This window comes from Petaurus breviceps, unplaced genomic scaffold (assembly GCF_028583685.1).
Source record: "Petaurus breviceps papuanus isolate PSGF00001 unplaced genomic scaffold, PetGlider_PUasm1.0 90792, whole genome shotgun sequence".
Taxonomy (NCBI): domain Eukaryota; kingdom Metazoa; phylum Chordata; class Mammalia; order Diprotodontia; family Petauridae; genus Petaurus; species Petaurus breviceps.
In genome coordinates, this window is record NW_027187347.1 from 17,306,365 (window position 1) to 17,332,583 (window position 26,219).

General features: G+C 39.9%; 1 long non-coding RNA gene across 1 annotated transcript in view; it reads left to right on the forward strand.

Annotated features, from left to right (window-relative positions):
- LOC138147524 (uncharacterized) overlaps positions 1 to 26,219 on the forward strand; it is a 53,459-nt gene that overhangs the window by 14,087 nt on the left and 13,153 nt on the right. Inside the window, exon 2 of the long non-coding RNA XR_011164829.1 lies at positions 2,829 to 2,903. This is a non-coding gene — a long non-coding RNA (uncharacterized lncRNA). The remainder of the gene's footprint in view (positions 1 to 2,828; positions 2,904 to 26,219) is intronic.

The window sequence follows — 26,219 nt, forward strand, 5'->3', positions numbered from 1 at the left end:
GAAGGAAGGAAGGAAGGAAGGAAGGAAGGAAGGAAGGAAGGAAGGAAAGAAGAAAGGAAGGAAAGGAAGAAGGTAGGAAGGTGTAATGCGAATGTAAATTTTAAAGATCTTCCCTGCCCCTAGGCTAAAGTGCACCAGAAGCCTGGAGAGGGAGGCTTGTTTTTCAGTAGATACTTTTTGATTGGCCAGTGGGTCAATAAGGTTGTTACATTCTCTGAGCCAGGAGAAGGCTATATAAGCCCTGATGTGTAGCTTTGTTTTTGGGACTCACTTTGAGAAGTGTTTTGTGATTTGATCTGAATTCTGGGAAGCCGTTGTTGAGAGTCCCCCGGCTTTGAAAAACCCAGAATGTGGAAACCCAGATGTTGACTGGGTATGGATGTAATGGTTGGACAGTTTGGAAATCTGTCTACTTGATGTTTCTGTCTTGATAATTATGCCTGTATACTTTGAGGTTCAGGGTACTGACCTTTTCTCCTGAACAAGGTAAACGATATATGTCTGACTGATTAAAGTAAGCTTGTTAACCCATTTTGAGTTGCTTTCCTTTAACAAAGCAGATCCAAGAACCTGTGGTAGCTGCAAACCCTGAGGACGCTTGGGGTGCTTGCTCCTACAGAAGGAAAGAAGGAAGGAAGAAAAGAAGAAAGAAAGGAAGGAAGGAAGGAAGGAAGGAAGGAAGGAAGGAAGGAAGGAAGGAAGGAAGGAAGGAAGGAAGGAAGGAAGGAAGGAAAGAAGGAAGGAAGGAAGGAAAAAGATGCCTGTCAATTGGGAAAAGGCTAAATAAATTGTGGTGCAAAAATGTAAAAGACTGTTACTGTACTGTAAGAAAAGCAGGGAAATATGGAAAGATCTAAAAGTACTGATAAGAAGCAAAGTAAGCAGAGTCAAGAAAACAATATATGCAATAGCTATAACACTATAAATGGAAGGAACAACTACACCAAAAAAACCTTCAAAATTGAGTGCACCCAAATTACAAAAGTCAAGCATGACTCAAATGAAGAGATATGAGTGGTATCCCCAACCTCCCTTTGTGGTAGTTGCACATTGCACATGTTTTCACACTTGTCCAATACTTTGATCAGTTGTGCTGATATTTTCCCTCTTTTTCTTTTTTCCCCCCTTTAAAAATATTATTTGTCACATAAGATAACTTTGAGAAGGGGAGGGGGAGGGATGCTGGGGAAAACCATAAGGATGCAAAAAAAAAGACATGAATTAAAAACTTATTTTTAAAAATTCAGTGGAAAGATATTTAACTTTTAAAATTATTCATTTTTAATTTATTCAATTCTGTTCAACAGCACTTATTATACATGTAATATGTGCAAGGTATTGTTCTTGCCATTGGTATAAAAAAAGAAGTAATTACTGTCCTTGAGGAGCTTATAGTCTATCAGCTCTTGTAATTATAGCCTCCCTTGGAGAAGGGCGAGGAGAGAAGGGGCTAGAGGTGTCTATTACAGAGATGACACCCTTTTGTTATATGTGGGGGCGGGGGGCAGCCTCATCACGTTTAAATATAGTGAGTAACGTATTGTTCAAGGGAATACCAATCTCCCTTAATGTTAGGGCCTTCCCTCTGTTGATTATTTTCAATCTAACCTGTGTATAGCTTGCTTGTGCATTGTAGTTCTGAATGTTGCCTGCGCTGTTAGATTGTGAGCATCTTGAAAGTAAGGACTGTTTTTTGCCTTTCTTTATACCCTCAGGGCTTAGCACAGTATTTGGAACTTAATAAATGCTTATTGACTGACAAAAAAACAACAACTGAGGAAAACAAATTTCCTACTTGGGGACCCACTTCATAGGCAAGGCAGTAGAAATAATAGTGGTTATGGAGTCAGAAGACCTAGGTTCAAATATTTAATTTTTAGTATTTATTAATATTTATTACAAGTATGGCTTCAGACAAGTTATTCCACCACTCTAGGCCTTAGATGGACTTAGCCCCCCGAAAGCAATTTGTCAGACAGATAACTAAATCAAGGGACACAAATCTTTAATTAAGCACAAAGGTTGTGCTAACATTCCATGGACTTCCCAGAATTTCTAGAACTGATAAGTTTACCTCAGGCTGCTTTTTCAGATGCTGATATATCCTTTCCAGGGAGACATCCTATGAACTATTATCTTTTATAATGAAAAAAGGCAATGTGAACCTTTCTGAATTTTTTGTCTGAGGGCTCAAGTAAAATTTACAGTTGCTGTTGTATGCATATGTACATATTTTGAGTGGGAGGGCTGAGGAGTGATGGAGATATATGCCAAAAAAAATATTCATACCAGAACTTTTTCTGGTAGCAACAAAAAAAACAACAAACTGGAAAAAAAAAGTGATTGCCCATTAACTGGTGAATATCTAAATGAATTGATTTTAAAGTATGAATGGGCAGCTAGATGGCTTAGAGACAGAGGTCTGAACTTGGAGTCAGGAAGACCTGAGTTCAAATCCAGCCTCAGATACTTACTAGCTGTGTGACCCTGACCGTGTCATAGTTTCCTCATCTATAAAATGAACTAGAGAAGGAAAAGGTAAACCACTCCAGTATCTTTACCAAGAAAACCCCAAATGAGGTCACGAAGAGTTGTACATGACTGAAATGACTGAACAACAATAAAAATGCTTGTTGATTTAACCTGAATGTAAGAAATGTCAAAATAGGAGGAAGTCAGAAAAGTGTGGGAAGCTTTACATGAACTGATGCAAAACAAAGAAAGTAGAACTAAGAGAACATATATAATGACCATATTGATGTAAAGTAAGACAATACAAAAAGATATCAGAATCCAGATTAATGTAATGAGTTATCTTGTCTCCACAGGACCAATTAAAACACAGTCTTCCCTCCTCTTAATGGAAACATGGCAGACTCCCGTGGCCCCTTCTCATCCCACAGGTGAGAAATAGTGCATATTCTGTGTCTGCTGGGTTGGTTTGTTTCTTGTAACTTATTTGTTGTTACTGTGGTTGTAAAAAAGACAGGGCTGCAGGAAAGGCCGTTGAAAAAGTAAAAAGGAAAAAAAATTCATCAATGGTTAAAAAAAAAAGCCCAAAAGCTATTCATAAAATATTTTAAAGTAATTTTTAGGTGATGGATGATAGGGAGAGGGTTTCAGTAAAGTAGAAAAAGGTGAGAAGTTTGTGGGGTAAGATACCAGCACAACATCTTTATCTGGGATGCCAAGAGATAGCAGTGGGTAGGAAACTGAACATCCAGGGGAAAGCTGAAGTGAAAGGGGAGGAGTATAAAAGAGGTAGAAGATTATAGTGTGTCAAGTTCTAACAATAAACTGTGTGTATCAGGAAAACAGTTTTATTCAAGAGGGCTATTTATAGGGATGTTTTTCCTTAGAATTCCCTTCCCCCATCTCCTCCCTTTTGTGTTGAGAGGCGCCTGGCAGATTGGTAGCAAGTTACAGACCAGAGACAGGAAACTATGGAACACAATGAACGGGGAGTGGACAAACAAGCACCCAAGAATATGACTTGATCCATTACTTTGGGATCCCCAGAGGGGAGGAGACGGATGAGACCCTGAAACCTACCTATTCTTTTCCTGCTATTCTCCGAGTCATAAACATTAGCCAACTTACCTCCAAATTAGACTGTTCTAGCACCTAGAGTGCATCCCAGTGAAAACAAATCTAAAACAGAACAAAGAGTTTAAGACTGAATAAGGGCCCAGGGAAAGGAGTAAGTAAAAAGAAAACAACTAAAGGCAAAGAAAATGGCAAGAAAAATATTGTACCAAGAGATCATTTTTCACAATGATCACACTACTCTAAAGGAAAACAACATTGAAGACCATCAGTGCTTTGATCAATATAATGACCTCATGTAACTGATGGTGAAACATACTTCCATCTTCTCAGCAAAGAGGTGGTGAACTATGGGTGTAGAATAAAGTGAATATAGTTAGATATAGTCAATATATTTATTTGTTTTGCTTAATTATGCTTTTTTGTTAAAAAAAAAAAAAGAGAGAGTTCTATTTGTACTGTGGGTAGGAGATAGAGTGGGAAATGATAGCAAAGACACAAAGGATACAATGAGGTAAAGTATTTTGCAAACATTAAAGTTATATAAATGCTTTTTTGTTTAGTTGTTTTTCAGTCATGTCCAACTGTTTGCGACCCCTCTAGGGGGTCTTCTTGCAAAGATACCATTTTCTTCTCTAGCTCATTTGACAGATGAGGAAATTGAGGCAAATGGGGTTCAGTGACTTCCCCAGGGTCACACAGCTAGGAAGTGTCTAAGGTTGGATTGGACTTCAGGTGTTCCTGACTCCAACACCAGCCCTCTATCCACTGTGCCACCAAGTAGCTCCACAAATAAATGCTACTTATAGTTATTAGTATATTAAAAAGAAGGCTATAGGGAGGGGGTGGGGCAGGAAGGGAAGAGAGCAAGTGTTTATTAAGCAACTACTTTGTGCCAGGCATTGAGATGAGCAATTTACAGATATTATCTCGGGGGCTATTATTATCCTCATTTTACAATTGAGAAAGCTGAATAGGGAGGGAGAAGGGAGAGTGACTTTCCCAGGGTTGTACCGTTAGGAAGTATTTGAGACTGGATGTGAACTCAGGTCTTCCTGACCCTAGACCTAGGGCACCCAAACCAAAAACCAAACCAAAACAACCCCTGCCTTGGAGGGTCTTATATTTTAGTGGTACCCTAAATTGGTAGAAATAAGAATAGGGCTTAGACCTGTGACTCCCTGGGTACAAAGTACTCCTGGATGAGGAAATTCCCTATATCAATTTAAGTCAGTACCTTCTCTTCAACTTACAGTCTTAGAGAGTTGTTAAGAGTATTTTATTTTGTGTGTATGTGTTGCTTTTTCCTTTCTTTTTTTTTTTTTTACAATTTTTAAAGTGTTTTTTTTTCCAATTACATGTAAAGACAATTTTTAACATTCATTTTTTATAAAATTTTGAGATCCAAATTTTTCTCCTTCCCTCCTCCCTAGGATAGTGAGAAATTATGTAAAACATATTTCCATATTAGTCATATTGTGAAAAAAAGAAATAGAAGAACATCGTATCTGTGATGAATAACTTTGATAGACTGGATTCCCCTCAACAATGCAAGGTTAGAAGACAACTCCAAAAGACTCATGATGGATAGGGATATCCACATCCAGAGAAAGAACTAGAGTCTGAATGCAGATTGAAAAAAACTATTTGCTCTCTCTCTTTTATGTTTTGCTTTGTTTCGTCCCTTCTTTCTCATTGTTCACTCCTTCTTTGGTTATAATTCTTCTTTACAACTTGACTAATGTTTAGTGTAAAGGTATTTGTAGAACCTATATTTGATTGCATGCTGCCATGGGGGGAGAGGGGAGGATAGGGAAGGGGATAAAATTTGAAACTCAAAGGATTATGGAACTGAATGTTGTAAAATAAAAGTAAATAAATAAATTTAATTTTTAAAAGAATAAATAGAACAAAGGGAAAACCCTACCAAAATATAAAATGAAAATATTATACTTTGATTTGCATTCAGATTCCATCAGTTCTTTCTCTGGATGTGGATAGAATGTTCTGTCATGAGTCTTTTGTAATTGTCTTGGATCATTGTATTTCTGAGAAGAGCTAAGTCATTATAGTTGATCATCACACAATGTTGCTGTTACTATAGACGATCTTCTCGTGGTTCTGCTCACTTCACTTTGCATCAGTCCATGTAAGTCTATCCAGGTTTTTCTGAAATCTATCTGAACATAATTTCTTATACCACAATAGTATTCCATTGCATTCATATACCACAACTTGTTTAGCCATTCCCCAGCTGATGGGTATCCCCTCAATTTCCAATTCTCTGCCACTGTGAAAAGTATTTTTGCCTTTGTATTACTTTGTTATAAGTATTTTTGTACATGTAGGTCTTTTCCCCCTTTTTTATGATCATTAAGAGCACTTTAAAGGACTTCTTATTTAAGTGACATGCCCAGGGCCACCTAGCCAGTATATATCAGAAGCATGTCTCGAACCAAGGTGCTCCTGGCTTTGAAGTCAACCTTCTATCTACTGTGAAGAGTATGTACCAAATATTTTCTAGCTCTGTCTCCCAGAGTCAGGTAGTCTATATCTGTCTCTCGGAGTTCTAGGGGTAGCATGAGAAGCTTGGAAGTCTCTCTTGTCTTTTGCTATTAGCTCAAACTCCTATCAAAGTTTCTCCACCACTGTTAGGTACCAGTGATTGATTAGGACCCCAGTTCTATTTAAGCACTTAGTATCACTTACCTTTTTTTTTTAACTTTCACTTTATTTTTAAAATTAATCTTTTATTTATTTATTTTTAGTTTTCAACATTCATTTCCACAAGATTTTGAGTTACAAATTTTCCCCCTCTTTCCCCTACCCCTCACTCCAAGATAGCAAGTCTACTGAATACCCCTTCTCCCAATCTGCTCTCTCTTATATCCTCCCACCCCAACTTTCTAATACGGCAAGATGGATTTCTATACTCCACTGCCTGTATATCTTATTTCCCAGGTGCATGTAAAAAGCAATTTAAAAAATTTTTTAACATTTGTTTTTAAAAGATTGATTTCTAGATTCTTTCCCTTCTTCCCTCCTCACCCATCCCCACTGGAAAGACAAGCAATTCAATATAGGTTGTATATGTGTAGTTATGCAAAACATTTCCATAGTAGTTATATTGTGGAAGACTAACTATATTTTCCTCCATCCTATCCCTCCCCCCACTTATTCTATTTTCTACTTTGACCCTGTCCCTTTTCAAAAGTGTTTGCTTCTAACTACCCTTCCATCCAATCTGCCCTCCCTTCTATCATCCCCCCTCTTTTCCACTTCCCCTCCACTTTCCTGTAGGGTAAGATACCCAATTGAGTGTGTATGTTATTGTCTCCTTAAGCCAAATTCAATAAGAGTAAGGTTGGCCCATTCCCTTTCACTTTCCTTCTCTTCCCCTCCATTGTAAGTTTTCTCTTGCCTCTTTTATATGATAATTTACCCCATTCTATTTTTCCCTTTTTCCTTCTGCCATTATATTCCTCTCTCACCTCTTCATTTTATTTTTTAAATATGATTCCTTTCTATTCAACTGATCCTGTGCTCTTTGTCTATGTATACATGTACACACATATATAAACACTCACATATGTATTTATACACATACACCCTCCTATACATACATATATGTATGTATACATATATAGATATAGATATTCCCTTCAACTATCCTCATACTGAGAAAAGTCTCATAAGTTACAATTATCATTTTTCCATATAGGAATGTAAATAGTTCAACTTTAATAAGTTTCTTATGATTTCTTTTTCCTGTTTACCTTTACAGGCTTCTCTTGCTTCTTGTATTTGAAAGTCAAATATTCTGTTCAGCTCTGGTTTTTTCACCAAGAATACTTGAAGGGGGAGGGGGGGCGGAGTCAAGATGGCAGAGTAGAAGCAGGACCTCCAAGGGTTTTAGCCCCAGGGCAGGGCTGACCAGCTCCCAGCCAGAGGGACTCCAGATCAGCAGCAGCTGTGGCCATTTCCAGATTTATCAACACAAAGATACGAAGGTGTGATAGTAATGGCAATTAAAGATTCCCCTGGGAGGGTGGAGCCAAGATGGCGGAGTAGAAGCACGACCCTCCCGCAGCTCCGGCTTCCACCCTCCCCAATCCATGTAAAAAGGGGACTCTAAACAAACTTTGGAGCTGCAGAACCCACAAAATGACACAGAGAAGCTAACCTCCCGCTGAGAACAGCCCAGCAGGCCGGCAGGAATCGGCCAGCGCAGCACTCTGGGAGCCGAGCCCAGCCCCACGCCAAGGCTTTAGCCCCAGGGCGGGCCTGACCAGCCGCCAGCCAGAGGGACTCCAGATCAGCAGCAGCTGTGGCCGTTTCCAGATTTATCAACACATAGATGCGAAGGACAAGGTGAGAGGCCAGTGCATTCTGGACTTTGGGAACCAGTAAGTGGGAGTGCGTGGCTTTTACCCCCGGGGCGAGAAACCACTGAGACTCCAGCACAGCCTGCCAGAGCTACGTGGCGGCTTCAGCTCCTGGCCTGCAGAGTGTAGGGGGACCAAGCACCAGTCTGAGGGGTCATCGCTCTTGCTTTAACCTGCTTGGATCTGGATTGCAGTCTAGGGTGGAGGTCCTGGGGTGTGTGTCCAGCTTGCCAGAGCGTGTGGAGACCTCAGAGAGGTCACCCATCTAATACCTCCGGCAGCTGAGAAAACCCCAGCTTTTGGGACAAAAACTCCCCTGTCTGGTGGCAGAGTCCTACTGTGGCAAAAAGCCCAAAAGTCAAATCATTGAGTGGCAAAATGAGCAGTCAAAGGAAACAAAGCAGACAGAAGATTCCAACATTACACTCCTATTTTGGGGATAAGAAGGAGCAAGGCATGGAACAGGAGGAAATCAGTGAAGTCAGAACTCCTGCACCGAAAGCTTCAAAGGAAAATACAAGCTGGTTACAGGCCATAGAGGACCTTAAGAAGCAGATAAGAGAAGTGGAGGAAAAATTGGGAAGAGAAATGAGAACAATGCAAGAAAATTATGAAATGAGAGTCAACAGCCTGACTGAAGAAAATAATACCTTAAAAAATAGACTGACTCAAATGGCAAAGGAGGCTCAGAAAGGCAATGAGGAGAAGAATGCCTTAAAAAGTCGAATTTGCCAGATGGAAAACGAATCTCAAAAGCTCACTAAGGAGAATCATTGCTTCAGATTTAGATTGGAGCAAATGAAAGCTAATGACTTTATGAGAAATCAAGATGCTGTTAAACAGATCCAAACAAATGAAAGAATAGAAGGCAATGTGAAATATCTCATGGGAAAAGCTGCTGACCTGGAAAATAGATCCAGGAGAGATAATTTAAAAATTATTGGACTGCCTGAGAGCCATGACCAAAGTAAGAGCCTGGAAAGCATCCTCCAGGAAGTTCTCAAAGAAAACTGCCCTGATGTTTTAGAAACAGAGGGCAAAAGGGAGGTTGAAAGAATCCACTGATCACCTCCTGAAAAAGATCCCAAAAAGAAAACTCCTAGGAATATTATAGCCAGGTTCCAGAATTCCCAGATTAAGGAGAGAATATTACAAGCAGCCAGGAAGAAACAATTTGAATATTGTGGAAACACAATCAGGATAACCCAGGATCTGGCAGCTTCTACAGTGAGGGATCGAAGGGCCTGGAATGTGATATTCCAGAGGTCAAGGGAGCTGGGATTAAAACCAAGAGTCACCTACCCAGCAAAACTGAGTATCCTGTTTCAGGGGAAAATATGGTCATTCAGTGGAATACAGGACTTTCAAGCATTCTTGCTGAAAAAACCAGAGCTGAATAGAAAATTTGACATTCAGATACAAGAAGCAAGAGAAGCATGAGAAGGTAAACAGGGAAAAGAAATCATAAGGAACTTATCAAAGTTGAACTATTTTTTTTTTAAGCAATTGGGGTTGAGTGGCTTGCTCGGGATTGCACGGCCGGTTGTTGTTTCTGGGTGTGGTGCTGGGTGTCTGGGCCCGGATTTGATCCGGGTCATCCCGGCACTGAGGCGGTGCTCTTGCTTGCTGAGCCACTTGGCCAAAGTTGAACTATTAACATTCCTACATGGAAAAACAATAATTGTAACTTATGAAACTTTTCTCAGTAGTTGAAGGGATTAGAAATATATATTATATATATGTCTTTATATGAGGGTATGCAGGCATATGAATACATATGTGAATGTGTGTATATATGTTTACAGGTATATATAGATAGAGGACACGGGACCAATTTAACAGGAAGGGATGATACTTAAAAGGTGAAATTAAGAGGTGAGAGGGATATAATGAGAGGAGATGGGGAGAGACAGAGTGGGGCAACTATCTCATACAGAAGAGACAAGGGAAAATGGTTACAATGGAGGGGAAGAATAGGAAGGCAAAAGGGAATGGGTCAACCTTATTCCTATTGAATCTGGCTTGAGGAGAGAGGGAAATACACACTAAATAGGGGATCTCACCCTCCAGGAGAATGGGGGGGGGAGAGGATGTGAGGGGGGATGATGGAAGGGAGGGCAGGCTGGGGGGGAGGGAAGTTGGAAGCACCCACTTTTGAAAAGGGACAGGATCAAAGTAGAGAATAGAACAAGTGGGATGTAGGATAGGAGGGAGGGAAATATAGTCAGTCTTTTACAATATATCTGCTATGTTATTGTTTTGCATTAGCCACACATGTACAACCTATACTGAACTGCTTATCTTCCCAGTAAGGGTGGGTGATAAGGGAGGAAGGGAATGAATCTGGAATTCAAAGTTTTAAAATCAAATGTTTAAATATATATATACTATTATCAATATTGTTTTACATGTCATTGGGAAATATAGAGATCCACCATGCCCTACTGGAAAAGTTGAAACGGGTATGGGAGAAAATATGGGAGAGAGCAGATCAGAAGTGGGGATATCCTGTGGGACTGCTGTTTTTGGGGGATGGGTGGGGGAAAAACGGGGAGAAAATTTGTAACTCAAAATCTGGCGGAAACGAACGATGTAAATCAGAAGTTAATAAAGCATTTTTTAAAAATCATAAAAAAAAAGATTCCCCTGTATTGGCTTGGTTTTCAAACTGATTGTGTTAAAACCCAGAGCTTGTTAATCCCACCTGTGGGATGGACTTGTTGATGTGAAAAGAAAGTCCTGAACTGGAAGGAGCTGGTGATGTAGATTTGGAGAGACAAGAGAGAGGCAGAAGAACTTTTTGGAAGCAGCACCTTGTGGAGGCAGAGAGAGACTGAGAGAATTGCTAGGGGCCACTTTGAATTGCCCTGGACTTTTGAGACCAGCCCCCCGGAGCTGCCAAGGACTGAGGAGACATGGCTGTTTTGCTGGTACTTTGTCTGTCTGTTTTGATGTTGTTTTGCCAGATTTGTCCACTGGTGAAAGACAGTCCTTTTGTTGAAGAAGTCCTGGAACCTGGCTGTTGGCTAAGAGCTCCTGAGACTGTCCTGCAGACAGAGAGTGAATACTGTCCACTGGTGAAGGACAGTGCTGTTGTTGCAGGGGTCTGGGAACCTTTCTGTTGGTTCAGAGCTACTGAGACCGTCCTGCAGACAGAGTGAATACTGTCCACTGGTGAAGGACAGTGCTGTTGTTGCAGGGGTCTGGAGACTGTCCTGCAGACAGAGTGAATACTGTCCACTGGTGAAGGACAGTGCTGTTGTTGCAGGGGTCTGGGAACCTTTCTGTTGATTCAGAAGCCCTGAAGAAGGATTTTCTTGTTGTATGTTTACAGAAATCCTGGGAGAGGGTTTTGCTAATGTTTTCAGGGGTTCTAGGACTGTTCTACAGACAGAGGATGAATTAATGAAGGGACTGGCAACGTATCTTGAGGCCTTGCTAAGCCTTGTCTCCCCAGGAACTAAGATTGCTGAGAACTTGCCTCATGTCAAGATGAAGAAAAGACCTCCATTTGGGTATTAAGTGCTGTGCTTAAACTTGATGTAACTCTGGGGTAGATTCAATTGTGATCCAGGGGTGGGAAACTTTTGACCTTTTTGTGTTCTATGGTTGAACAAATGAATGTACTTTACTTAGATTGGAAACTAATCTCCATTTGAGAAGAGGGGCTTTGTGGTGGACTAAATGAAGGTGCAGCCTAGGGGTGGAGTAGTATTTAGAACAGGGACTTTGTAATTGATTGAATGAATGTAAGGTCCTGGGGTGGGGTAGTACTTGGAGATTATTTAATCACACTTAGTAAATGCTGTATTTTGAATGATGTCATGTTTTGATCTTCTCTGTTCTTGGTTGGTCACTGAATAAAATGGAGAGCACCTATGCTGGTATTTTGAACCTTGGGAAGTTACCCTTCCATTCCATTCCATTACAGAAGGACAAAGTGAGAGGTCAGTGTAGTCTGGACTTTGGGACCCAGTAAGTGGAAATGTGCAGGCTTTTGCCCCTGGGATAGGAAGCCACTGAGACACAGGCATAGCCAGCCAGTGCCACGTGGAAGCTTCAGATGAGGAGAAGAATGCCTTAAAAAGCCGAATTTAACAAATGGAAAAAAAATCTCAAAAGCTCACTGAGGAGAATCATTGCTTCAGAATTAGATTAGAGTGAATGGAAGCTAATAACATTATGAGAAATCAAGATACTGTTAAACAGATTCAAACAAATGAAAGAATAGAAGGCAATGTGAAATGTCTCATGGGAAAAACCACTGACTTGGAAAATAAATCTAGGAGAGATAATTTAAGAATTATTGGACTACCTGAAAGCCATGATCAAAGTAAGAACCTGGAAATCATCCTCCAGGAAGTTCTCAAAGAAAACTGCCCTGATGTTTTAGAAACAGAGGGCAAAAGAGAGGTTGAAAGAATCCACCCATCACCTCCTGAAAAAGATCCCCAAAAGAAAACTCCTAGGAATATTATAGCCAGGTTTCAGAGTTCCCAGATTAAGGAGAGAATATTACAAGCAGCAAGGAAGAAACAATTTGAATATTGTGGAAACACAATCAGGATAACCCAGGATCTGGCAGCTTCTACACTGAGGGATCGAAGGGCTTGGAATAAGATATTCCAGAGGTCAAAAGAGCTGGGATTAAAACCAAGAAATCACCTGCCCAGCAAAACTGAGTATCATGTTTCAGGGGAAAACATGGTCATTCCATGGAATAGAGGACTTTCAAGCATTCTTGCTGAAAAAACCAGAGTTGAATAGAAAATTTGACATTCAGATACAAGAAGCAAGAGAAGCATGAGAAGGTAAACAGGGAAAAGAAATCATAAGGAAGTTATCAAAGTTGAACTATTAACATTCCTACATGGAAAAACAATAATTGTAACTGATGAAACTTTCCTCAGTATGAAAATAGTTGAAGGGAATATATATATGTCTCTATATGAGGGTATATGGGCATATGAATACATATGTGAATGTGTGTATATATGTTTACAGGTATGCATAGAGGGCACAGGACCAAATTAACAGGAAGGGATGATACTTAAAAGGTGAAATTAAGAGGTGAGAGAGGAATATAATGAGAGGAGATAGGGAGAGATAGAATGGGGTAAACTAGCTCATATAGAAGAGGTAAGGGAAAATGATTACAATGGAGGGGAAGAATACAAAGGCAAAAGGGAATGGATCAACCTTATTCTCACTGAATTTGGCTTGGGGAGGGAATGAAATACACACTAAATAGGGTATCTCACCCTACAGGAGAGTAAGGGGAAGGGGGTGAGAGGGGGGATGATGGAAGTGAAGGCAGGCTGGGGGGAAGGGAAGTTGGAAGCACCCACTTTTGAAAAGGGATGGGATAAAAGTAGAGAATAGAACAAGTGGGAGGTGGGATAGGAGAGAGGGAAATATAGTCAGTCTTTTACAATATATCTACTATGTTATTGTTTTGCATTAGCTACAGCATATGTACAACCTATACTGAACTGCTTATCTTCCCAATAAGGGTGGGTGACAAGGGAGGAAGGGAATGAATCTGGAATTCAAAGTTTTAAAGTCAAATGTTTAAATATATATATATATATATATATACTATTATTAATACTATTTTACATGTAATTGGGAAATAAAATATACAGGCACTGGGGCATAGAGATCCACCATACCCTAATGGAAAAGTTGAAAGGGGTATGGGAGAAAACATGGGAGAGAACAGATTGGAGGAGGGGATATCCTGTGGGACTGCTATTTTGGGGCAGTACGTAGGGGAAAAATGGGGAGAAAATTTGTAACTCAAAATCTGGCGGAAATGAATGATGTAAATCATAGGTTAACAAAACGTTTGGAAAAAAAAAAGAATACTTGAAAGTCCCTTATTTCATTGAATGACCATATTTTTCCCTGAAGCATTATACTCAGTTTTGCTGGGTAGGTGATTCTTGGTTTTAATCCCAGGTTCTTTCACCTCCAGAATATCATATTCCAAGCCCTTCTATCCCTTAATGTAGAAGCTGCCAGATCTTGTGTTATCCTGAATGTGTTTCCACAATACTCAAATTGTTTCTTCCTGACAGCTTCTAATATTTTTTCCTTGACTTGGGAACTCTGGAATTTGGCTATGATATTCCTAGGAGTTTTCTTTATGGTATCTTTTTCAAGAGGTGATCAGTGAATTCTTTTGATTTCTATTTTGCCCTCTGGTTCTAGAATATCAAGGCAATTTTCCTTGAGAATTTCTTTAAGGATGATTTCTAGGTTCTTTTTTTTGATCACGGCTTTCAGGTAGTCAATAATTTTTAAATTATCTCTCCTGGATCTATTCTTTAGGTCAGTGGTTTTTCCAATGAGATATTTCACATTGCCTTCCATTTTTTCATTTGTTTAGACCTGTTTTATAGCATCTTGATTTCTCATAAAGTCATTAGCTTCCATTTGCTCCAATCTAATTTTAAAGAATTGTTCTCTTCAGTGAGTTTTTGAAATTCCTTTTCCATCTGGTCAATTTGACTTTTCAAGGCATTCTTCTCCTTTTTGGCTTTTTAGGCCTCTTTTGCCATTTGAGTTAGTCACTTTTTAAGGTGTTATTTTCTTCAGTGTTTTTTTGGGTCTCCTTTAGCAGGCTGTTGATTTGCTTTCATTATTTTCTTGCATAATTCTCATTTCTCTTCTCAATTTTTCCTCCACTTCTCTTACTTGATTTTCAAAATCCTTCTTGAGCTCCTCCATGGCCAGTAGCCAGTTCATATTTTTCTTGGAAGCTTTTGATGCGGGAGTTTTGACTTTGTTGACTTCTCCTGGTTCCATGTTTGGTCCTTTTTGTCCCCAAAAATGGATTCTGTGGTCTGATTGCACTTCTTCTGCTTTCTTATCTTGCCAGCCAAATATTTGACTTTTGAGCTCTTTGCCACAGTAGAACTCTGCTTCCAGAGTGGAAAGATTTGTCCCAAATAGCTAGGGTTTTTGCAAATGTTGTCAGAGCCATGAGGAGGGCTCCCTCTCTACAGCCACCACAAGCTCTGGACACTGGTGTTCCTCACCTCAGGACTGCCACCCAAGACTGTGACCTAGATCCAAACAGGTCAAAGCAAGAGTGATTACCCTCTGAATGATCACTTGGTCCCCCTACAATCTACAGGGCAGGAGCTCTGGAGGTAGCCATGTGGCAGCCGCCACATCTCAGCCATCTCTTGCTCCAGGGGCAGGGCCTGGACCACTTTCTACTCTCACTTAGTTCCAACAAAGTTCCCTACTGACCTTTAACTTTATCTTTGATGTTTATGGGTTGAAAAGTCTGGAAATGGCCAGAGCTGCTGGTGATTCACTCTCCTGAAGTCTGCTCAGGCTGGTCTGGGCCTCTGGTTGGGGCTACCCCAGGTCTGGGCCCGCATGGCTCACAAGGGACTGCTTAGCCCCCAGCCCTATGTGATAGACTCTTCCTGTCAGCCTGCCAGGCTGCCTTCAGTAGGAGATTTGTTTCTCTCTGTCACCTTGTGGGTTCTGTACCTCTAAAATTTGTTTGAGTCATATTTTACAGGTATTGGAGGTGGTTGGTACAGGAGCTTAAGCAAGTTCCTGCTTTTACTCTGCCATCTTGGCTCTACCCACTTAGCTTTTATAAAAGGATATTTACTTTAAAGATATAGCAAGTACAAAAATATAAATGTTTTCCTACCTACCCCTTAGAGGCACACACCTATTATATCTTAGGTCCCTGGGGAGGGTGAGCTGAAATTTAATTCAGTTACTATAGCACTAGTCCCATAAGTTGATGTCCCAAAAGTGAAATTGATGCCAAATGAGTCTTTGCCTCAGACACTGAAGATCATTTCCAAAGGTCACTCCTAGATCCTGAAGACATGAATGCTGAACTAAATCCCAAACCCAAATGATGGGACTCTAGATGCTAAAATACCCAGACATTTGCTCTCCTGACCTTCAAAACTCACAAAATTGGAGCCTCAAGCTTAATCTCTTTCACCTAAACAGATTGCAAGGCAAGCAACCAAGGCTTATTTTTCACAGGGTACCATGTCAACCTCAAAGAGGACAAGGACCAAGAACTCTGCCCTTGTGGCATCATCTCTTACTGGATGGTGTCAGTGAAGGAGTCAAACCCAGAGGGACCAAATGAATAAAAGAATGCAGGTAGCTGACTAAGGCCATTTTAAAGGTCCTTCCAGTAATAGGTCTGCAATTATAGCCTATGAAGATGGCTTCTCCTAACAGGCAGATCAGAACCAGTCACAGAATATCTATGTGCACTTCAAGGTCTCTCAAAGGCATTTCTATTACACATCATCTTGAGTCTCCTATATGCAGGTGCTTCAGTTCTCCCTATGAGAAAACTCCATCTGATGTACTCTTTGTATGCCCAGTCTCCATCACAAGTGATCCCAATCCTAATCAGAACTGTAGAGCACTTTACATATATTAACTCACTGAACCTTAAAGCAACCCTGTGAGGTAGGTTCCATGATTATCTTCATTTGACAGTTGAGGAAATTGAGGTATAGAAAGGTTAAGTTGACTTGACCAGGGTCATACAGCTAGGAAATATATGAGGAAGTATTTGAACTCAGGTCTTCCTGACTCCAAATCCTATGCTCTAAACACTAGGCTACCTAGCTACCTTAGAGGGGAAAGCACTGGAAACTAGGGGGAACATGGGAAGGCCTCCTGGAGGAGATGGTACCTGAACTGAGGGTTAAAGGGAGCCAGTGATAATAATAAGGAAGCTGTGGGCAGCAATGTGACACAGTGGGTAGAGTGCTGGCCCTGGAGTGAGGAGAACCTGAGTTTAAATATGACCTCAAACTTACTAACTGAGTGACCCTAGACAAGTCATATAACCTTGTTTCCTCATCTATAAAATGAGTTGGAGAAGGAAGTGGTAAACCACTCCAGTATCTTTGCCAAGAAAATCCAAATGGGGTCACGAAGAGTTGGACACAACTGAACAATGACAGGCTGACTTGCATGTTCATCCATCTTTTACTTCTCTGAATGATGACCTCTAGTTCATACTGTGTAGCTATAATCCACTATGGTCAAAGGCACCAACACCATTCAAGCCCATCTCTCTCTTATTTTTGTTATTCTTATTTTATGCTTTTTTTTTTTTTGAGGGCAGAAAGTAGGGCAATTGGGGTTAAGTGACTTGCCCAAGGTCACATGGGTAGTAAGGGTTAAGTGTCTGAGGCTGGATTTGAACTCAGGTCCTCCTGACTCCAGCGCCAGTGCTCTATTCACTGTGCCACCTAGCCACACCCCTATCTCTCTCTTAACTGAACGAGAGGTGGTAAGCAACAGAGTTAGTATTTGAAGCTGGTTTATCGGGCTCCAATTTCATTGCTCCTTCTGTTTGATGACAGGTGGCACCTGAGGTAAGTTAGGACAAATGGGTCTTGTGTTGCTGGTTTCTTTCCAGACTCAGCAAGACCTTTTCTAGTCCCTTTAAGCTTCTCCTTGGATCTGTTTGGACATGCATGGTGTCTCCCTAGGCAGAATGGAAACTCTTTGAGGGCAACTTTGGTTTTGCTTTTGTCTTTGTATCCCCAGTGCCTAGCCCAATGCATGACATACAATAGGCATTTAATAAATGCTGGAGTGATTGAGTGAATAAGTGCTTACTGGACTTGTTTATATTTTCAAGTCCTCTTGAATTCAGAAAGTGCAAGTTCAATGGGTTGGTCATGTTGTTCGAATGTCAAATATGCATTTGCCTAAAAGACTATTTTATGGAAAACTCACACAAGGCAAGCACTCACATCGTGGTCAAAAGAAGTGATAGAAGAGCACTCTCAAGGTCTCTCTGAAGAACTTTGGAATTGATTGTGCTGCATGGGAGACACTGGCATAGGACCAGCCGGCATGGCATGCCGACATCAGAGAAGGTGCTGTGTTCCATGAGCAAAGCAAAGCCGAAGTAGCTCGAAAGAAACAAAAGTTTAGAGACATCTCCACTCCAAATGTTCATATGGACTATTTGTGCCTGACCTGTGGGAGAGCCTTCCCAGCTCTTATTGGTCTGATCAGCCATTGTCTGTCACCCTATACCTTGACTCCAATGTGGTGATGTCCTTTGGGTCCTCTTCAAACATGATACACATATATACACATATGTATGTGTATATATGTATAATGTGTGCGTATCTATATACATACACATACATAGATATCTACACACATATATATGCATAATCACTCAAACACATATGTGTAAGACTGTATTATGCTTATTTCCACTTGCCCTCTGTTTCTCTGGAGGTGAATAGCATCTTCCTTCTTAAATTCAAGTCTTTCCATATTTTTCTAAATCCACCAAATTCCTCATTTCCTACACCACAACAATATTCTGACCTAATCACATTCTAGACTGTCTATGAGAGTTTTTTTTCCCCAGTTTTCTGCATTTCTTCTATTCTTGGCTACAAAGGTTTTATTTATATAGGAAAATTTTAATTTAAAATAATCAAAATTATCCATTTTATACTTCAACATTCCTCTCACCTTACAATATGGTTTAAGGACTGATATGACTGAATCTAGTTTCTTCACATCTTTTCCCCCTAGTTTCCTTGAAGTTCCTGACCCTCTGCTCTTCCAAATGAACCCTGTGATTATTTTTTTCTGACTCAGTAAGATAAATTTTAGTAATTTAATTGGGATGGCATTTCATAAATAGATAGATAAGATTGTCATTTTTTGTTATATTAGCTTTACCTACTCATGCATAATACATATTGCTTTAATTATTTAGATCTAACTTTGTTTGCATATGTCTGTTTTGGCAGGTGTACTCTCATTTTTTAATACTGTCTAGCTATTTTATGTGGTGTAAAACTATTGATTAATATGGTTGGCACAGTGTAGTTTCCCTATTTTCTCTTTGATTAAATCTTTAAACTTAACTTTATCTAAGATCATGATTACTATCCCTGCTTTTTTACATAATAAACTGTGCTACTGAGCTTTATTTTATGGCTGTGTGTACCTCTCATTTATAGCATCTCCTGAAAGCTGTATTTCAATATTGTTGAATTCAAATTTTTAATCTGCTCATCACTGCCTCTTATCCAACTTTCCATTATCAACATCAGTACTACCATACACTTTATCCAGTTTACAAACATAAAGACATTTCTTTCTTTCTCTTTTTTCACCATCTACACCACCAGTCATTTGCTAATTACTCTTTCATAATCCTCATTTTAGAGGCAGTTAAGTGGTACAGGGAGTGTGTAGAGTGCTGAGCCTAGGGTCAGGAAGACCTGAGATAGCTAGCCTAAATTTTTTACTAGCAGTATGATTCTGGGTAAGTCACTGCTGCCTGCCTCAGTTTCTTTAACTATAAAACGGAATAAAGAGGAACACCTACCTCACAGGGTTCTTGTGAAGATCAGATGAGATAACATGTGTAACACACAGTGCAGTGCCAAACATATAGCAAGTGCTTAGTAAATTCTTATTTCTTTCTTCCTTCCTCATCCAGCACCCTTTCTCATCCATTTCCACTGCTACTACCCTGAAACAAGACTCTGCTTCAGTCTGGCCCAAAATAGCTTCTTAGCTGAGCTTATTGCCTCAGGTCTGTCCTCCCTTCAATCCATCCTTTGAAAAATGGTGACTGCAATATTGGTTCCAAAAAGACAACAGATAAAACATATCTTCCTCATTGTGGGAGGATGGAATGGTAGGACTCCAGGTGTCAAATGCTGTATGCACTAATAGCTACAGTTGTCATTCCTAAGATGGTTTTGCTTAACTGTTTTTCTTTGTTACATGGGAAGGTTCTACAGTCGATGAGGACATTTGGGAAAATTAAAGTGGTATTTAAAAAAAATAAAGAAAATTAGGGGCTGACTGCTTGATGCATCTTGAAGTGTTATTGTTAGTAGGAGAACAACGCTATTACTGTTAAGTAATGCTGTGGCCAGAAAGGGACCAGTCCTAGAGCCTCTCGATCTCTTCCCTCACATTACTTTCCTACAAAACACACACACACACACACACACACACACACACACACGTACACACATGCGTACACATACTTCATCTCTATCCTAGTATGAAAAGAAAGGTGTTTCGGGTTTTTTTGCTAGGATAAACGAAGTGACCCATTTAGAGTTGTTAGACAATCTAATTTGGCCAGTAAACAGAGACTGAGAACTGATGGTAATATTGAGAACCAACTGTGTAGGGAAATATCTTCCCACAAAAAAGGGGATGGGGAAATGGAGTTCCCCGGGTAACAGTGATATGATGTGCTTGTTTCCCTTCTCTGATTGCTAAGGACCATCTGTTTCTTCCGGAACATCATTGTCCTATTTTGTATTATAATCATTGTGCCAGGTGTCTTATCTCTTCTCGTAGGTAGGCACCTGGTCTTATTTATTTTTTCATTGCCACATTGTGATAAATGCTTATTGAATTTAAATTTTAATTTAAATCCTTGCTACGTAGGTCCTCTGAAAAGCTGGTGGCAGGGATGAGGGTGGAGGGGATTCAGAGATAGGGTCCTTGCTAGTTTTCTTATCCTGTATGTTTTTTTCTCCCATTACACACTCAAAAGTAATTCAACAGTCAATAAAAGGAGGTTTGCTTAGTTGTGGTAGGGGAAGGATACTTAACAAGGATACTCAGTGAGTGTCTTGACGCAGTTGAGTCCAGCTCCCCTGATGCTGAGTTGCTTTTCTTGGTCTAACAGCCAAGCCTCAGAACCAGGCTTGAAGTCCTCATGGCAACCAGGAAGTGATATCAGCTGCCCAAGGCTTTAATCCCTTGAGCCAATTAAGTCTCAAGGATGGTTTTCATACTTTTTAAGGAAAAAAAAATGAACCTAATTTATAAGGGAGTGGAGGGTTAGAATATTGTTCCTGAATTGCTGACTATCCTAGCTGCTAGTGCCTCTTCACTATAAATTTGTAAAAGGGATGGGGATAATGAGGGATGAGTACTATCCAAATGTGTGATAGATGACGTGTAGCAGAGGGGCCCTGATCACCCATTCAAGTCATTGATACATTTTCTGTAACTGTTTCCTCTCTGCTTATTTCAGAGAAAAGCCTTTTCATTTTCTGCTGAGCCAGGTTGGTGGGAGGACAGGAAAGGGAGAAGCAAACAAACATTTATTAATCACCCAATTTTGTCAGGCACTGTACTGTTTTACAAATATCATCTCATTTGATCCTCACAACAACCCTATGAGGTAGGTGCAATAGGAAATGGGGCCAGCCATCAAAGCATCACCAGCACAAGGTAGTCACTATAACCCATAATAAACGTTATTATTATTTCCATTTTGCAGCTGGGGAAACAGAGGAAAACAGGCAAAATGACTTGCCCTGGATCACACAGCTAGTAAGTGTCTAAGGCCGTATTTGAACTCAGGTCTTCCTGAATAAATTCTGACCACTTAGCTACCTAAATAAGTGTACATACAAAAGGTACTAACAAGACAAATTAATATTCTCCGTTCCCTGATTGCCAGCTTGGGGGAAATGTCAAAAACCTTCATGCTGGACAAGAGCCCTCATCTCCCTAGGTAGGTGAGCACATGGCCTTGGGCATATGGTATCTTTTTCTTTGTGTTTGTTTATTCTACTCTTAGGTGAGTGAAGTAGGGGACAGAACAGACTAGGCTACAACTTTGGGGGTTTCGAAAAGTCAAAAAAGCCAACTAGAAGTCCATCAGCAAGAGTTCATGGCAGACACTGGCCACCTACTATGGAAGCTAAATCCAGCCCTGAGGAGCTGGGAAGAAAACTACAGAACTCACTCTTGCAGTGGATTAACCAGTCCAAACACTGTGTCCTACAACAAAGGAACAACTTTAGTTATCAGCTCTGTCACATTTGGGAATTGTAATGGTAATGGTAATTTGAAGATCTTCCCTGACCCTTAATAAGTCTAAGGGAATTTGAAGATCTTCCCTGATTTGAAAATATACTCTGCCCTCTAATAGGCTGAATGTAGTCACATGGAAGCCTGTGGTGGAAGTAGTTTGCTGAAAGGTGGAACAGAGCCCACAGGAAGTTGGGAGTTAGAGCTAGCTAGCCTGGAATGAGAAGAGCACATTTCCCAGGAAGTCAGTCAGTCTTGTAAGTAAAAATATTGATTTGTGGGAAGGCTAAAGGGTGGTATGGCTCTCTGTGCCATTATGGTTTATTAACTTCTTTGCAATCGGCTTATTGGTTTTGGGATTTGGTTTTCTCGTGTCTGAATAAATGTTTTGCTTCTGTCTTTTATATGAAGAGTCTGTTATATTGTGCAATCAAGCACCATGCAGGTATATTTATAGTGATAGTGGGCACTGTGAATATTGCATTGGTGCTACAGAAGTGAACTTGATAGGGGTAGTAGAAAGGTGAAGGTTTGTTGTACTCACTAATTTTTAGCCCATTTTCCCAATGAATTGAGGTTATAGAGTAAAGAATGGGCCTTGATTAGGAGGGAGTTTGTACTTCTGTTCTTGCTGTCTCTTCTGAGTAAAATATCTCTGTATAAAAGCAAATTGATATTATTTGCTTTTGGATGATACTGAGGATATAATAACTATTTGTATGATGTTGAGAAAGTAATCACACTGGCAAATGATATTAAAGAGAATACACTAGAATGGAGACTTGAGTCAATAGCATTAGGAAGATACCAGGTTACTTCCAAACAAGGTGGTGGTTACCTGGGAGACAGATCCCCAGTTCACAATTATGTACTCTAACAAAACCCTGAAGTTTGTAACAAACTGAATAATCAAGAAATTCAATGTGAAACTATAGTAAGTGACTTATTTTGCCCCAGAACTGCACAAAGAGACAACCAGAAGCCTACACTTAATAGAAATAGGGGCCTGCCATCAAAACCACTACCAGCACAGTTTATGAGTCTGACAAAAAATATGCCAAGGACAAATGTAGACTGTAAGGCTCTGTGTCTTCAGGCAGCAAGAGTAGAGGGCTTCTCAGAAAAAATCCCCAGGGGGGGTCAGAAGGTGTCAGGGTGGAAACCTTGGAACCTGGGCAATGATGCTTATAGTACAATACACTAAGCCCTCCCAGGCCCTGGGATTCTGAGATCCCTAACATACTATCATAAGATTCCAGAGAACACCAGGAAGACACAGTTTTCTGAACTGCAAGGATCCAAGTGGACCTAAACATGGAGGTGGAGGTCAATTGAGTAGATCCAGGGCTAGACCAAGAAGGGCTGACCAACCCCACCCAAAGGTGTAGTAGGAGGTATGGATTGATCCTAGAAGAAAGCTTCAGTTTAGGAATTAAAGCTGAGAGATGATTAATCAAAGAAAACATATACTAATACCAAAAAGTATTGAAAAGCTACAGACCCCCCCCAAAAAAAAAGAAATCAATAACTCAACAAAAAATACAATCAGAGACCCAAAGGGAAAAAAAGTAGATTTTTCATAAGAATCACAAGAATTATATGGATTCTTAGAAGAAATGAAGCAAGAGATTAAAGTGAAATCAAGGCTCTTTCTTAAGGGCTAAGTGTCATATCACATGTCTGTAATCTCAGCTGTTAGGAGAAGCTAAGGTTGGTGGAGTGCTTGAATTCTGGAGTTCTGAATTCTATTAGAGCTAAAGGTGATTGTGTGTCTGAACCAAAACAAGCAGCAATGTGATGAGCCCCTGGGAAAAGAGTGGGTGGGATAGGTTACCAGGCTACCTAAGAAGTGGCAAACTAGTCCAGGTCAGAAATGGAGTGGATCAAAATTTCCATGCCAATCAGTATTGGGATCAGGTCCATGAGTGGACTGGCCACTGAACTTCCAGCCTGGGAGAGATAGGGAGACTCAGACTCCCTAAAAGAGAAAGTGGTGAACTTTAACTGAGACTCAGACTCCCTAAAAGAGAAAGTGGTGAACTTTAACTTCCTGGAAACTATAATGGAACAACAGAAATCAATGACTCCATGAGACAGTAAGAAATACTAGAAAAAAAATCAGAATATTGAAAAAATACAAGAAAATATAAACTAATATAAAAACAATTGACCTCAGGAACAGATCAAAGAGAGATAATTTAAGAATCACTGGACTTAGAAGTAAGGAATTTGTCGGATTAGGGAAAGTCACCCAATTGAACTCTCCCAACATTTCTATCCAAATAACTTTAAAATGAAGCCTCAAATCACATTTTGGAGCAGAAAAGCCAACAAAAGGTCAGGGTGAGACATTTTTCTGGTCTAAGAAAACTTAAGAGGTCAGCAAGAGAAGTCTGTAACACTGGGGTGGAGACTTAATGAGCTCCCACACATGCAGCATTGGCAACAGAAGCAGCAGTAACTTTGGGAACTCTCAAATGAGAGATGATAAGGACATCAGACAACTGGTCAGAAAGAGATGACAGGGACCCTTTTCTGGCACTGAGTACAGATAGTGCTAATTGTTAATTCTATTGCCATACTGAGTTCTGGGTCACAGGAGTGCTGGTGGTTATCACAAGGGAGCAAGGACCCTGGTCACAGTTCCAGGACAAAGAAGAGCACTAGCACTTGCAGTTACAGGGGACCAAAGACCCTACCTGGGTAAAGACCAGAGCACAGACCAGAAGAGCAGTGACTACACCTCTCCCAGGATCACACCACTTTGGAAGCACCAAAATCTTGCAGACACCTAAAACTAGCTCTAAAAACAACAACACAAAAAATCCTGAAACTTGGAGCAATGCCTTACCACCCCCAGGTGAGCAGAGTCCAACTTCAACATAAAGTTCAAAGTTAAGAAATAGACTGGAAAAATGAGCAAATAACAAAAAGAGAACTTGACCATAAAAAGCTGGGAAGTGGCATGAAAGACCAAAACATGGACTCAGAAGACAACAATGTGAAAACAGCTACAAGCAAAGCCTCAAAGAAAAAATGCTAATTGGACACAAGACCAGAAAGAGTTTCTTGAAAAGTTAAAGAAAGAGATAAGAGTGGTAGACAGAAAATTGGAAAAAGAAATTAGAATGATGCAAGAAAATTCTGAAAAGAATATTAACTGCTTGATAAAAGAAGCATAAAACTACTGAAAAAAACAAGACCTTAAAAAACAGAATTGGTCAATTGATAAAAGAGGTACAGAAATCCACTAGAGAGAAGAAATCCTTAAAAATCAGAATTGGTCAGATAGAAAAACAAGTACAAAAATTCACTGAAGAAAATAAGTTTTTAAAAATCAGAAGTGACCAAATGGGAAAAAAAAGCTCATTGAAGAAAATTATTCATTAAAAATTAGAATTGGGCAAGTAGAAGCTAATGATTCCATGAGACATCAAGAAACAATAAAACAAAGTTAAAAGAATAAAAAATGAAAGAAAATATTTCATGGGAAAAACAACTGACCTGGAAAATAGTTTGAAGAGAGACAGTTTAAAAATTATTGGACTACCTGAAAGCCATGATCAAAAAAGTGTATAAATATAATATTTCAAGAAATTAGCAAACTCCTCTGATATCTTAGATCCAGAGGGTAAAATACAAATTGAAAGAACCCACTGATCACCTCCTGAAAGATATCCCCAAATAAAACTCACAGGAATATTATAGTCAAATTCCAGAGCTCCCAGGTCAAAGAGAAAATACTTCAAACAGTCAGAAAAAAAAAATTCAAATATTGTGGTATCACAGTCAGGATCACACATGATTTAGTGCCTTCTACATTTTAGCAGAGGACTTAAAATATGATATTCTAGGAGACAAAGAAGCTAGGATTACAGCCTAAAATAACCTACCTTTTAAAACTGAGTATAATCCTTCAGGGGGGAAATGGATATTTAATGAAATAAACTGAAAAGCCCAGAGCTGAATAGAAAATTTGACATTCGAACAAAAGAATAAAGAGAAGTATAAAAAGGTAAACATGAAAGAGCAATCAGAAGGGACTCAATAAAGTTAAACTATTTACATTCCTATATGGGAAGATAATATAACTCCTAAGGATTTTATCATTATTAGGACAGTTTAAAAAGTTTACACAGACGGAGGGCATGGGGATTAGTCTATTATTTGGGAATGATGCCCAAAAATGGAGTGAGAAAGAGGGATGCACTGGGAGAAGGGGATAGGGAGAGATAGAATGGGAATTTACCCAATAGGAAATAGGAGAGAAAGGGGATAAGAGGAAGGGAGGGGATGATAAAAGGGTGGACAGATTAAGGGAGATAGAAGTTAGAAACAAAATGGACTTTTGAGGAGGGATGACAGAGAGAGAGAGGGAGAGAGAGAGAGAGAGAGAGAGAGAGAGAGAGAGAGAGAGAGAGAGAGAGAGAGAGAGAGAGA